Source organism: Rhinoderma darwinii, chromosome 2, assembly GCF_050947455.1.
Source record: "Rhinoderma darwinii isolate aRhiDar2 chromosome 2, aRhiDar2.hap1, whole genome shotgun sequence".
Classification (NCBI taxonomy): domain Eukaryota; kingdom Metazoa; phylum Chordata; class Amphibia; order Anura; family Rhinodermatidae; genus Rhinoderma; species Rhinoderma darwinii.
The window spans coordinates 267075326-267090533 of record NC_134688.1 but is presented as its reverse complement, the minus strand read 5'-3'; positions in this window follow the sequence as shown (position 1 = coordinate 267090533).

The following is a 15208-nucleotide window of genomic DNA, read 5'->3' as shown; positions in this document are numbered from 1 at the left end:
TAAGCGTACATAGCCTTACACCAAACACACTGACTGACCTGTATATATATATATATATATATATATATATATCTCGAAGGTGTAAATAGCATTTAACCCATTAATGACTGCCCATAGGTGTTTTTACAGCAGTCGCTAACGGGCAGTATTCTGATGCAGTAGCCTTTTTACTCCGCTGTATTAGAATAAAGAAGCGCCACCGGGAGAAGTAAAAGCTCCCTGCTCTCAGTTACCGGAGGTAGCTGAGGGCTTAAAGCAGGCCTGTTCAAGCGGGCGGTATCGAAATCAGCATCGACCCCGCCCGTTTAACCGCTCAGATGCGGAAGTCAATAGCGATGTGATCACGGGGTGCCGTTGTTTTTTATGGCAGCTGGGAGCCTAACATAGGCCCCCAAGGTCTGCCTCTGGTGAATGCCTTGTTAGGCCATGCTTTTTTTGTTCCCCTACTGGAACTAAAAAAAAAAGTTACAAAAAGTTTAATAAAGTTAGCAATAAATAAAAATCCCAAGTAAAAAAAAAAATTAAATACCCTGTTTTTTCCGCTTACACAATGCTTTATTATGAAAAAACAAAAACATTTTTAAAAAGTTATAAAACTATTACATAGTTTAACCTGCATTTGAACCCCCTGTAAAAAAATAAAATAAAAAACCATGCCAAAATTTTCAGTTCATCCTGACTTCAAAAAAATTTGATAAAGAGCGATCAACAAGTTGCATGTACTCCAAAATGGTACCAATAAAAACTAAAAGTCGTCCCGCAAAAAAAAAGCCCTCATACAGCTATGTCAGCAGAAAAAGAAAAAAGTTATGGCTCTTAGAATATTGCGAGACAAAAAGATATAATTTTTGAAAAAAAAGTGTTTTTTAAAAGTAGTAAAACATAACGTCTTTTTACGCGCCGTATTTTGACAGCGACGCGTAAAATAACATCCTCGTGAGAACAGAACATCGTAAAACCCATTGAAAGCAATTGGCTGATGTTTGTAGGCGTAATGGAGCCGTTTTTTCAGGAGCAATTCGAGGCGTAAAATGACCGAAATTACGTCTGAAAACACTGCGTGTGAAAATACCCTAAGGCCTAAAATAGGCTGGTCACTAAGGGGTTATAAGGGTACCCACTCCAGGTTTATGTATTTATTAAACTTAAATGAAAACTGTCCCTAACTAAATAAATTTAATATTATTATTAGTTATTAGTATTTTCATCAACTTGCAATGCATTTCTTATCCATGATGCCCACTGCACTTAAAAATCAGAATCTATGTCATTTGTTTGTGGAGTTGTGTCACAGTGCACACCGCGCCCCATAGAGCCAAGCGCATTTTAATATAGTGATGACCTTGGAACCCTGTGTTTGATCAGTGGTTCTTCAAAGATAGGGATCTGCAGTGTGGTAGTGCTTCTATGATGGATGTGGTAGCGAGACAATAATTCAGTATAGTCATCGTAAAAGGCTGATTAAAAATTAATGATAAATTAATCAAAGCAGCTTCAGCTAGGAAGCAGGAAAAGTCAATTAGCTGTTCGTTTGAGTGAAGAGGGAAAAAAAAAAGCAATGAAGAAAAATGTGTCCAGAGCAGAAGGCTTGAAAGAGATTGCCTTTTATTAATTAGGTCTTAACAATAAATATTGTGCAGATTAAAAGACCAAGGCATTAAGCCATTGTATAAATGAATCTGCAGTTTATCATGGGGTCTATGTAGAAGTTTGTGTTGATACCTACATTTAAAAAAAAAAAAAAAAAAAGACATGTTGTTTCAGGTCCATTCTTAACACACAGAGCTGTGGCCAGTGTGGAAGCTGGCCAATGTAGTGTTAATTTATGGACCACTCTTTGGCTTATAAATCAGAGAAAGGATTTGGTTAGTTCAATGATTTCTGAGTAATGTGATGTGACCTATGATCTTTGTTCAGCCAGAAGTGTGGTACAATTATAGCCACAATCAGCTATACACAATAGTAATTTGTCAAATGGTAACCTGTAAATCTCTTCAGAAAGAAACAATAAGGTCTAAAATATGACATGTTGAAAAGGAATAGAATCCACTGTTAAATTAACCCATCAGGACAACCTTCTAAGTCTGAGGACCCAGCAGACCCAAGCATAACAGGAATTGTGAGGCTGCCCATAGCTTCCCCAGCAATATCTGCTGATTACTGCGAGTTCAGCAGCTACACCCAGCTGATCGCCACGGGAAAGCTGCTTTTGAGGAGGAACTGTCCTGGCGGGACAACCATTTCATGGGCAGTGGGGGGACGACGGATAGGCAGGGGCACTGTGGAGGCCAAGGGGGAAGACAGTAGGTGTGCAGGGTGAGGCAACAGAAAAAAAATCATTGAACTGTACCTGCCGCTTTTACACAGCAGAGACACTCACCAAGTTGCAGTGCTGGCTGTGGCTTCTTCCTCCTACAGGCTCTATGATGTCTTACCTCTGCGGCACACCTGAATGGAGTCTCCACTTCCTCCTCATACACCGCACCTGCGTAGACACCAGACCAGATGCTAAAATTATTTCAGACCCCAAACCAGGCCACTAAATTAATTCAAACCCCCGACTAGACTCCTAAATTAATTCAGACTTTGAGCCAGGCCCCTAAATTAATTTAGACCAGAACCCCAAATTAAGTCACACTTCCAGCCAGACCCATAATTAATTCAGACTCCTGACCAGACTCCTGAAATTATTTATACCCCCAATCAGACTCATAAATTAATTCAGGCCCAGACCGCTGAATTAAATGAGACCCTAGACCAGACCCCTAAAGGAATACACACCCCAATCAGACCCCCTAACCAGACCCATTAATTAATTCTGGATCCCGGCCAGAGTCCTAAATTAATTCAGACCCTTGACCAGACCCCTAAATTAATTGAGGCCCAAGACCAGACCCCTTTGTTTAATTTAAACACCAGACCTGACTCTTAAATTAATTCAGCCCCCTCAACCAGAACCCTAATTTACTGCAGACTCCAGACCAGACCCCTAAATTAAAGAGGCTCTGTCACCAGATTATAAGCCTATCTCCTACATAATCTGTAATGTAGATAACAGCAGTGTTTTTTATTTTGAAAAACGATCATTTTTGAGCAAGATATAAACAATTTTAGATTTATGCTAATTAGGTTCTTAATGCCCAACTGGGCGTTTTTTAACTTTTATGGGGTGGGTGTATGTGACAGCACAGCATGATCTCACGAGATCACACTGTGCTGTGAGTACAAATGGACATGAATGGAGAGAAGTGTATGATTGGTCAGCATCATACACTTCTCTTTACAATGCTCACTTGGTCAAAAGTAAAAAAACGCCCAGTTGGGCATTAAATCTAAAATTGTTCATAACCCTGGTAAAAAATTATAGTTTTTCAAAATAAAAACCACTGTTATCTACATTACAGCGCCGATAAGATTATGTAGGGGATAGGGCATTTATAAACTGGTGACAGAGCCTCCTTAATTCAAACCCCATCCCAGACCCCTACATTAATTCAGAACCCAAACTGAGGTTTATCTTAGGGTATGTTCACACGTAGTCAACCAAAACGTCTGAAAATCCAGAGCTGTTTTCAAGGGAAAACAGACCCTGCTTTTCAGACGTTTTTTTTTACCAACTCGCAATTTTCGCGGCGTTTTTCGCGCCGTTTTCGCGGCGTTTTTTACGTCCGTTTTTGGAGCTGTTTTCATTGGAGTCTATGAGAAAACAGCTCCAAAAACATCTGAAAGAAGTGTCCTGCACTTCTTTTGACGAGGCTGTATTTTTACGAGTCGTCGTTTGACAGCTGTCAAACGACGACGCGTAAATAACAGGTCGTCTGCACAGTACGTCTGCAAACCCATTCAAATGAATGGGCAGATGTTTGCCGACGTATTGGAGCCGTATTTTCAGACGTAAAACGAGGCATAATACGCCTCGTATACGTCTGAAATTTGGCCGTGTGAACATACCCTTACAGAGGATTGCCTAGACTGGATACAATCCAAGCAAAGTCTCAGCTCTGTATGGGTTTTCAGTGTCTGACTGTAAACAAGAATATTTGCATTTGACTGACAGCAAAGAGGGATCTAAAATTAATGAGGCACTGAAACAAAAAGTATATTAAACATTTGCATCACTTTTAATCGCCGCAGAAAGCCATCCTGTACATTTGAATGGGAGTTGTAAAAATTCCATGCTCATGCTGCAGAAATAACCCCATTCCTATATCGCTGAAATTACAGTGCATATTGCATAATGCATAGTGAGCAGAAAGAATAAGAGTTAAAGGCCATCCAGGTTAGTCATGGTCCCAAAATATGAAAGTTCTGATATTTTTATTGGACAGACATCCAAGTTGTATACAAAAAAACTTATTTTCTACCTTCTAAGTCAGTGGTCAGCAATCTTTGGCACTCCAGCTTTTATGAAACTACAATTCCCAGCATGCCCTGACAGCCTTTGACTGGAATACTAAGGCCTTTGGCTGTAAGGCATGCTGGGAGTTGTAGTTTCACAACAGCTGGAGTGACTAAGGTTGCTGACCCCTGTTCTAACCATTTGCAGTAGCGTACTATGGAAAAATAGCATTAGAACAGTGGTTTAAATTTTATCCTTAAATAGTTTACAACAAATTCTGATTATAGATTTCTTAGCATCATACTGCATGTCAAGAAGAGGCTGGACGCAGCCCGCAGGGATTAAGGGAGGCCGACATGACCGTCCTGGTAGGGAAAGGGTTAATTAGGTGAGGGAGAGTTGGTAGGAGCTGGAGGAGGGACGGGGAGGAGTTAAGGGGGACGGGGGGGCTGTTCTGCGCTTCCCGCTGTTTCTCGGCATTGAGCCGGAAGCAGCGGGAGGAGTAACACAAGAACAGTAAGCTCCCCCGTTGCCCGTGCTTTTAGGGATGGCAGAGGCCTTAATGTTGGAGCGGCTGCGTGCCGCTGCTGTGCACCACGGTCCCGGATGGCTAGAGGAGACCGTGGCTGCCATAACGAGGATCCCGGACGCCGTTTCGCCACGTTGGGCACGGCGTTCGGGGTCTGTTGCAAAGGACAGGCTCCCCTCCCCCGGCCCCCTCACGAGCATGGCTATGGCGGCGGGGGGGGAGTCGGCAACAACCGCTCCTGCGCTGGGCGGGCAGAGAGCGTTGCCAGGGGTGACGGCGACGCAGGCCGGGTCGGCCCGTCCCTCTCGGCGGTCCCGACCTCCAGAGCGCCTCAGCCCGGAGGCAGTCCCGCGGACACGGCGTCGCAGAGGGAGCCCGATCCCGGACGCTGCAGGCCAGGCAGCTGGGAGGACCGCCCCTTCCCAGGCCCTGCGTCCTGGCAGGAATCCCAGGCCGCGACGGGGTCCGGCGGTAAGCAGGGAGTCGCAGGCTGGGCTCCCTGTCACCCCTCCCCCATCAGATGGAAGATGTGGAGTACAAGGTACGGCCGCCCCGCATGGTGATGTTCCGGCCAGGGGGCAGGCTTCGTCAGGATCGTCTAGACGGACGCCTAGATCTGCAGCGACGTCGAGGCAACAGGTCCGGTCGGAAGTCTGGGTCCCGGCGGTCGGGCGGCAGGTTGCCGGCCCATCGGTCAGCGCGTCCTCATCCCCGTTCCGAAGATGTCGTTGGGATGGACAGTCGTCGGCGAGAGAAGAATTGGAGGAAGGTGAACTGGACGTGTATCGTCGAGGTCAGGATGGTCCGGCTGACGGGAACACAGCGCCTGTGCAGCCCGGTGAGTGTATAACTCCATCATTGTCTTATCCAGCGATTTTTATGTCGGGTGTCGGCGGGGGGGCTGCTAGCATTGCATCGGGGGCCGGTAGTGGCGTGGGCGGACGCGACGGAGCGGGTTTGGCAGACTTAGTGGGTTGCTTACGGGAGCTGGTGGGGCGCCTGGACAGGGCCGCGGCGCCGGTAGTAGCGGAAGTGTCCCCTGCGGTAGTTTGGGAAGGCCCCAGGGACGTGGGATCGTTACAGGCGCGTCCGGTGGCGGCGGTTAGAGAGGCGGTCGCGGTGTCGGTACAGACCGAGGCGCAGAAGGACGGCGATCGAGTGCGTATTGATGATCGTGCTCGGGGGGAGGTGTACGTTTGTTTTGAAGGTCCGTTGGGGGCGCATTTAAAGCAGGAGGTGCGCGAGCGGATCTGGAAGGACGAGTATGTTGAAATTTTTTCTCTCTTGCCGCTCGCTAAATTTAATTTGGATAAGAGCAAGCGGGATGAGAGTAAAAAGGACGAGGAGGAACGGCGGCGGTATAGGCTTATCCCGCAGACGTTCGTTAATTGGTCGCAGGCGTTCGCCATATTGGCTAGTGTGATAGGGGAAAAGGCGCCGGAAAATTGTTCGGCGTTGTTTTGTTATTTTGATGCTATTGGGGAGGCTCATAGGGCGTATGGGGGGCAAGCGTGGCTGCGATACGATGAGCAATTCCGTCAGCGGAAGGCGGTTCGGCCGGCGATTCGGTGGGACCAGAAGGATATTGCTCTCTGGTTACGGGTTACGGCCCCGGTTAGGCAGTCCTTTCCCGGGAGCGCCGGCCAGGGAGGCCAGTCTAGTCAGGTTGGACAAAGCGGCGGGGGAAAGGCGGGGTTTTGCTGGCAATTTAATGAAGGTCAGTGCAAGTTCGGGGCCACGTGCAAGTTCAAGCACGTGTGTTCCGAGTGTAATGGTGCATCACACGGGGCGGCAAAATGTCTGCGAAAAAAGAGGTCAGGTAACCAGCACGCGGCTGGTCAAGGGGGTGTCGCCGGTGAGGGTGGAAAAGATGGCCCCTTATCTAAATGAGTATCCGGATAGGGCGGCGGCTAAGTTGCTTTATGAAGGGTTTCGTGTTGGTTTTGTTATTCCTCCGCCTCCTTATGAGGTTCCGGTTACGCGGAGGAATTTAAAATCGGCTTACTTGCATGCAAAAGTCGTGTCGGAAAAGTTGTTAAAAGAAGTTTCGTTGGGCCGCATGTCGGGGCCGTTTGTTGAGTCGCCGGTAAAAGATTTAGTTGTGTCCCCTTTGGGTATTGTCCCTAAACGCGAGCCCGGAAAATTTCGTTTGATTCAACATTTATCGTATCCCAAGGGTTCGTCGGTAAATGACGGGATTGATCACGAGTTGTGCTCCGTAGTTTATACCTCATTCGATAAGGCGGTGGGGTTAGTGCGGGCTGCGGGTCCTGGGGCGCTGCTGGCAAAAAACTGACATCGAGGCGGCGTTCAGGTTGTTGCCGGTCCATCCAGAAAGCCAACGGCTGTTGGGTTGTTTTTGGAATGGGGCTTTTTACGTGGATCGGTGCCTTCCGATGGGGTGTTCCCTTTCTTGTGCATACTTCGAGGCGTTTAGTAGCTTCGTGGAGTGGGTAACGAGGGGAGTATCCGGGGTCGACTCGTTGATCCATTACTTGGATGATTTTTTGTGCGTTGGCCCGGGGGGTTCGCCGGTTTGCGGTAATTTGCTTCATGCTCTACAGAAGGTGGCGAGGGAGTTTGGGATTCCTTTGGCGCCGGGAAAAACGGAGGGCCCGGTAGCGACGATTTGTTTTTTGGGCATCGAAATAGACTCGGTGGCAATGGAGTGTCGTCTCCCGGCGGATAAGTTGGGTGCGTTGAGGCTGGAGGTTCGACGGGCTTGTAGAATGAAGAAAATGGCGCGGAGGGAGCTTCAGTCGCTGCTGGGGAAGTTGAATTTCGCCTGCCGGATTATGCCGATGGGGAGGGTGTTTGGTAGGAGGTTGGCGGCGGCAACGGCGGGAGTGCGTGCGCCGCATCATTTTGTGCGGCTTAAGGAGGAGCACCGAGCTGATCTTCAGGTTTGGGATGACTTCTTGGGCCAGTACAATGGTCGCTCGCTATGGATGGCCCCAGCGCAGGATACGAGTGATTTGAATATTTTCACGGATGCGGCTGGGGCGGGTGGTTTTGGAGCTTACGGGGGAGGTCCGTGGTGCGCAGGTCAATGGCCGGCTAGCTGGGTGTCCAGTGGACTCACGCGGAATCTGGCCCTGCTCGAGCTGTTTCCCATCGTGGTGGCGGCTACCATTTGGGGGGACAGGCTCAGGGATAAGAAGGTCCGTTTTTACTGCGACAACATGGGGGTGGTGCTTGCCATTAATAACATCACGGCGTCCTCTCCTCCGGTAGTTCAATTGTTGCGACATTTAGTGTTGGTGTGTTTGTCGTTGAACGCGTGGGTGGTGGCGGTGCATGTCCCGGGTGTACGGAATTGTATCGCTGATGCTCTTTCTCGCTCGCAGTGGGACCGGTTTCGGCAATTGGCACCGGGAGCGGAACGTCTCGGTTTGGCTTGTCCGGAGCATCTTTGGGATCTGGTATCGGTCCCATAGAACAGCTGTTACAAAGGTCTTTGGCGCGCACGACGTGGAGTGCTTATGCTGCTTGTTGGAGGCAGTGGGAGGAGTGGGTAAGAGAGTTGGGTGACGTCAATACGGATAGAGACAGGTTGGTGGCACTTTTGTACTGGTTAGGGGACGCCTGGGAGGCAGGGTTTTCAGTAGCGAAGGTGAACCGGTTCATATCTGCGGTGGCGTTTGGGTTTAAGTTGCGGGGCTTTCAGGATGTATCGAAGGAATTTCTGGTATCGCAGGCTTTGAAGGGGTTGCGCCGAGGTAGGGTGGAGGCGGATAGTAGAAGGCCGGTGTCGTTTGCTTTGCTTAGCTCGTTGGGCGGTTCATTAGCATCGGTCTGTCGTTCTTCAGACGAAATGGATTTGTTTCGGTTGGCTTTTTCGTTAGCGTTCTTTGGAGCATTTAGAATAGGTGAGTTGGTGTCGCCAAGTACTAAACAGGCAGGGGGGCTGAGATCCGGGGAGGTGAGCCTTTTTGCAGATCGGCTGGAGGTATGGTTGCGTCGATCTAAAACTGACCAAGTAGGGAAGGGTAAACTGATAGTTTTGTTCGCTCTCCCGGGGTCGGTCATGTGCCCAGTAGAGTGCATGCGGGGTTTTACGAAAAACAGGGGGTCTCCAGATTTGCCTTTGTTACGTCATGTGGACGGGTCGTTTTTGTCCAGGTTTCAGTTTGGAGCTGTATTTAAAAAATGTTTGACGGCGGTTGGTGTTGCGGCAGGCTCATATTCATCTCATTCCTTCAGGATTGGCGCAGCAACGGAAGCGGGGCGCTGGGGCTTGGATGATGAGGGGGTGAGGCGTATTGGTCGTTGGGAGTCTAAAAGGTTTAAGTCCTATGTCCGCCCCCATATGTTATAATGTTGTTGTTTACGCTTTACAAATGTTATATGGTGGTGCCTAACTGTGTTTTCCGTTTCAGATTCGCCTCCGTGTTTGGTGTGGTTGATGGGTCATTCGTACGTGCACTGGGGGGCTTTGAGGGCGGACGTCCGCCCGGATGGTCGCCAGTTGCGCATTCCGCGACAGGACGCGGTTGTGCATTGGCTGGGTTTTAGAGGTATGTCATGGAGCAGGGTGTTGGCGGAATTCCAGACATATGCGCGGCTTGATAGGGTTCCGGAGGTCTTAGTATTGCACGTGGGTGGGAATGACTTAGGAGTCCGCCCCTTTCGTGAGTTGGTGCGGGATATCAAACATGATATGTTGTGTTTGTGGGTATCTTATCCCAAGTTGGTGATAGTGTGGTCGGACATAGTCCCAAGAAAGCATTGGCGGTTAGCTAGATCTGTGGAGAGAGTCAATAAGGCTCGCATTAAAGTTAACCGGGCGGTGTCCCGTTTTGTGGCAAGAAACGGGGGGCATTTGCGTGAGGCATAGGGATTTGGAGTCAGGAGTGGGGAATTTCTGGAGGAGTGACGGGGTTCATCTGACCGAGGTTGGCATTGATCTTTGGAGCTTGGCGATAGCAGAAGGCATAGAAAGGGCGGTGGTGGTGTGGAGGAACTCACAGGCTTAAGGTGGTCAAGGCCTGTTTCGCTGTGCGGGGGGAGTCCTTGAGGCCAGTCAGTACAAAATGGTGGGGGGGTCGCATCGGGGGTATGCGTCCCCCAAAAAAGGTACATGGTTGAAGACTTCATCGGGTGTTATCCCTTTGAAGTGGTCTTCTGGTAGAAGGTATATCACTTGAAGGCTTCATCGGGTGTTATCCCTTTGAAGTGGACTTCTAGTGGTCGGTATATCACTTGAGGGCTTCATCGGGTGTTATCCCCTTGAAGTGGACTTCTAGTGGTTGGAGCCATCTGCAGAGGTGAACGGTGCTTCCGAGCTGGTTTACGGCTGGAGGTAATTGGTGGTTTGCAGATGGCTAATTCGGTGTGTTCTTAAAAAGGAACATCTGAAGGGGCTTCAAGGACTTCCTCTGCTCGGGTTAATGTTAACGTTAAATTGTTATTTACGATTCTGACCCATGTTGGGTCATGTGAATTATTAGGAGGAATTCTATGGCGGATTCCTAACTAGTTATCCGAATGTTTCGGATTTAAATTGTTTTTATAAAACTGTGAAATTAATAAACGGCTGCTGTGGCCATTTCACATCCAACCTCGGTGTCACGTGTCTTTACTAAAGTGGGGGTGGGGGGATAGGATGATCTAAGGTTAACGCACGACTCTACCTAGGCAGGTCAAGAAGAGGCTGGACGCAGCCCGCAGGGATTAAGGGAGGCCGACATGACCGTCCTGGTAGGGAAAGGGTTAATTAGGTGAGGGAGAGTTGGTAGGAGCTGGAGGAGGGACGGGGAGGAGTTAAGGGGGACGGGGGGGCTGTTCTGCGCTTCCCGCTGTTTCTCGGCATTGAGCCGGAAGCAGCGGGAGGAGTAACACAAGAACAGTAAGCTCCCACCCTCCCGCCCTTGGTTTTGTTACTCCTTAGGTCTTATGTACGTCCGTCTATGAGCGTTGTGTTTTATTTGTGTGCTTATTTAACATGTTTTTCTTTTTTCCGGAGTAGTTCTGTTGCCATGGCAGCTGGCGGGGGGAGTCCTTGAGGCCAGTCAGTACAAAATGGTGGGGGGGTCGCATCGGGGGTATGCGTCCCCCAAAAAAGGTACATGGTTGAAGACTTCATCGGGTGTTATCCCTTTGAAGTGGTCTTCTGGTAGAAGGTATATCACTTGAAGGCTTCATCGGGTGTTATCCCTTTGAAGTGGACTTCTAGTGGTCGGTATATCACTTGAGGGCTTCATCGGGTGTTATCCCCTTGAAGTGGACTTCTAGTGGTTGGAGCCATCTGCAGAGGTGAACGGTGCTTCCGAGCTGGTTTACGGCTGGAGGTAATTGGTGGTTTGCAGATGGCTAATTCGGTGTGTTCTTAAAAAGGAACATCTGAAGGGGCTTCAAGGACTTCCTCTGCTCGGGTTAATGTTAACGTTAAATTGTTATTTACGATTCTGACCCATGTTGGGTCATGTGAATTATTAGGAGGAATTCTATGGCGGATTCCTAACTAGTTATCCGAATGTTTCGGATTTAAATTGTTTTTATAAAACTGTGAAATTAATAAACGGCTGCTGTGGCCATTTCACATCCAACCTCGGTGTCACGTGTCTTTACTAAAGTGGGGGTGGGGGGATAGGATGATCTAAGGTTAACGCACGACTCTACCTAGGCAGGTCATGCCCAATAATGGTGTGTAAACTCGTACACTTTAATGTTCTGTTTTCCTATCTGTTTGTAAAGGAAAAAAGGGATGAATCTTATCCGAGGATAGCAGAAAAACGTAAAAACTCCCAACTGTACAAACTCTTTTCAGAATGCAGCCATCCCAGTCACTGTATTGAGGTATTATTCAGTCAACATGGTGGATGTATTCAGTTACTATATGGCTGTATGGCAGAATCTTTTCTAACTGTATAGCAATACTGCACTGTGTGAATGAGGACTATTTATAATTATAAAGACGGCATATTTTGTAATTTATTTTATGGCTTACTGATTATTTCTTGTATTTCGTATTACCAAGTATATTTCAATAAAAAGCAGAATTTGTAAAGGACCTTTTACAAAGGCAAATGATCGGGGGAACGAGGTCATGCCCGATCATTGACATGTGTAAACAGGGAAAGATCAGCCGATGAATGAGCAAATACTCGTTCGTGGCCTGTTCGCTATTTATATTCAGCCCAAAAAAATCGGCTCTAGTTGGCAGCACATCTGCCTGTGTAAGCAGAGAGATGTTTCACTGACATGCTACAGATGCATGGGGACAAACAATCATAGTAACAGTCGATCATCCTCATACTAATGATCATTGCTCCTTTTTAATGGACGTGCTGACGTATGGTTGATCGTTTGTTTTTATTATTATTATTAGACTGGTTCTTACCACACAAAGAACTTTTATTCAAGTGTACAGTTTATAATGCAATGGTATCAGACAGGAAATTATGTAGCCCTTTTTCATTTCTGTTTATGCTTTAGTGCATTACTATCTGATTTCTGGCTCTCCCTCTCTTTGTGTATGTGTGTAGTAAAGATCCAGTTTCCACATTTAATTTTAAACATCAAGAAATGTGTGAATGAGATAAGTTCTCGCTACATTCGATGAGAAAGACAGAATAAAACATAAAAAAGAATAATAGAAAAGTCTAATGGATTTCACATTACGCACAAATCTTTGTGCACTGTAAGATAAAGTTGTTTGATATATAAATAATATTCACCCATGCATAAAAACTTAAACAGCTGTGTTTTATTATTGCTAGGACAGGTTTAATGCAGCAGCTGGTGCACACAGCTTGGTATATTCATTTTAAAATATCAATCCTTTCGCAGGCACTAAGTGGGCATGCCAGGAGAGGAAGTCTTGGTAAAGCTTTCAAGACATAAACTAAAGAAGAGATCAGAGCTGTAAAATTCAACCCACATTGGATGTATTCGTTTTCAAATGATCTGGTGACTGTTTTTAATGTATACCTATAATTTACTGTAGTTTTATTTTTTTTAGTAAATCATAATAACATCTGTGTATTCCGAAGTATTCCCTAAGAACATGAAAATAGAACACAGTCCTGGAGTTTTTCCAAGAACCCCAGGGATAACTGTCCACACAAGGTCCCCAATCACGTCACAAAATTCCCAGTGACGCAATCAGATGGATGCCACAACCTTTATTCTACCGCAGTCAAATTTTACCGTGCAGTGTGGGATGGAGTTACATTTCATACATCCTTGTTATCGGTTTTACGGTTGCGTGAAATAAGAAACAGCGTATAATGGTGGTCACATCGTAATCCACAATCTCCTGGTTAAGTAATAGGATAATTGTCCTTTATTTGCTGTTTTCCTTATCCTAACTACAACATGCTGCTTGCAATTCTGCCTTTAAATATTGCCCTAACAAAGGTGGACATTGTGAAGAAAGAAAAGCAGTTTGATTGCCACTTGGTGACAAATAAAAAGCAAGTTGATGCAGTCTGATATCCACTTGGGATCAGGAGGGTATTTTTTCTTTTTAGAGCAAATTTGTTAATGTCTTATAGGTATTTATTATTATTATTATTATTATTATTATTATTATTATTATTATTATTATTATTATTCTTTTTTAAACCTTTCTCTGGATCAATAGGGGTAAAATAAAAGTACTATAGTTTACCCATATCCCTTCCCTTTCTCCAATACCTTGGTGGAACTTGATTTATATACAGTATGTCTCTTTTCAACAGTACTAACTATGTAGAAGTAGTAATGTTTCATTTAAATGAAGACCTAAGTTAATTCTCTGACATGGAGTATTCTGGATGAGGACTTTTTTTTACGTAAATCGAGACTGACACCAACTCTATAGAGATAATACCTGGTCCACTTCTAGCTCAGGTCTATTTGACTAGGAAACGGAACCTTTTGAAATAATTCTTAACTCCTTTGTGCAGATCCACGTACAGTTACGTCGAGGCAGCTAAAGACAGCGCAACAGCACAAAACTGTACATGGCAGTGATGGCGTGGGTTCAGAAGCTAAGCCCACTCCATTACCAGAAGGTGTCAGCTGTATATTACAGATGACACATTGTTGTAACGGTAGGGGACGGAGCTAGCTTAGTTCCCTGTCGATTAACACCTTAGATGCCACGGTCAAAAGCGACTTAGTGACTTGTAGCTGATCGGCAGTGGCTATGTGCCGATAGTGGTTATGTGGCTATGTGCCGATAGTGGCTATGGCAACTGGAGGCCTAACAGTGGCCTCCTGGTCTGCAAGGTACGGGAGCCTATAAGACCCTACCAGAGGCAGGACCTAATAGGCTTGCTGTCAGTGCATAACTGACTGCTCTAATAAATTGCACTACATAGGTAGTGCAATGTATTAGAATAGCAATTAGGGCTTCATGTCTTCAAGTAAAAAAAAACAAAAATTGCGTTTTTTCTTTTATAAAAGTGAAAACCTTAAAAAAGTATACATATTTGCTATTGCCAAGTCCGTATCCTGCAAGGTGAACGCCGTAAAAAAAATTATAATGAAAAACAATGATAGAATCACAGTTTATTTTGTTACCTCTCCTCCCAAAAAAATGAATTACAAAGTGATCAAAAAGTCACATGTACCCCAAAATGGTACCAAAATGGCTCTTTGAATATAGTGACACAAAATTAGCAGAGTGTGTTCTAACAGGAGGATAAGATTGGGCATCATTTATCAGTGCAACACTGGCTAAAGATTATTATTTATTTACCCAATTATTATACTGCCTTATTATGCCCTCATGTACTCTGCACAGTTTACATATTATATTATAAACTAAAAAAACAAAACAATAAAACTCCAAAACAAAACTACTACCAAGCAAAATCCGAACTCTAAACCAAAGAGCACTCCCTCCCTTCTGAGCCCTCCAGTGTGCAAAAACAGAAGCTTTGTCCACATAGTGCCATAGCCGGAAGAACTTGCTTAACAGTGTATGAGATATTCGTCTCCAGTAGCACAAACTGAGCGCAACATATTGCGCACTAAAATTACATATCAGTGGAAAATTGCAATTTTCATTTCCAATCAAAATGCTCACTTCACAAGTTGATAAATGCCTCGAAAATGGGGGTCACTTCTTGGGGGTTTGTTTTACTATTTGACATCAGAGCCCTGTAATTGACTATCAATGCTGTGATAATCACCAATATAGGCCTCAAATGCGAATTGTGCTCTTACATTCCTGAGTTCTGCCATATGTCCAGGCAAATGATAAATGCCTTGCGGGGTGTAGCTTCCAAAATGGGGTCCTCTTTCGGGGAATTCCACTGTACTGGTACCTCAGGGGTTTTGCAGAGGCCATGTCACATTTTCAAACCATTCCAGCAAAATTTGAGCTCCAAAAGCCAGTAAAAAATAGT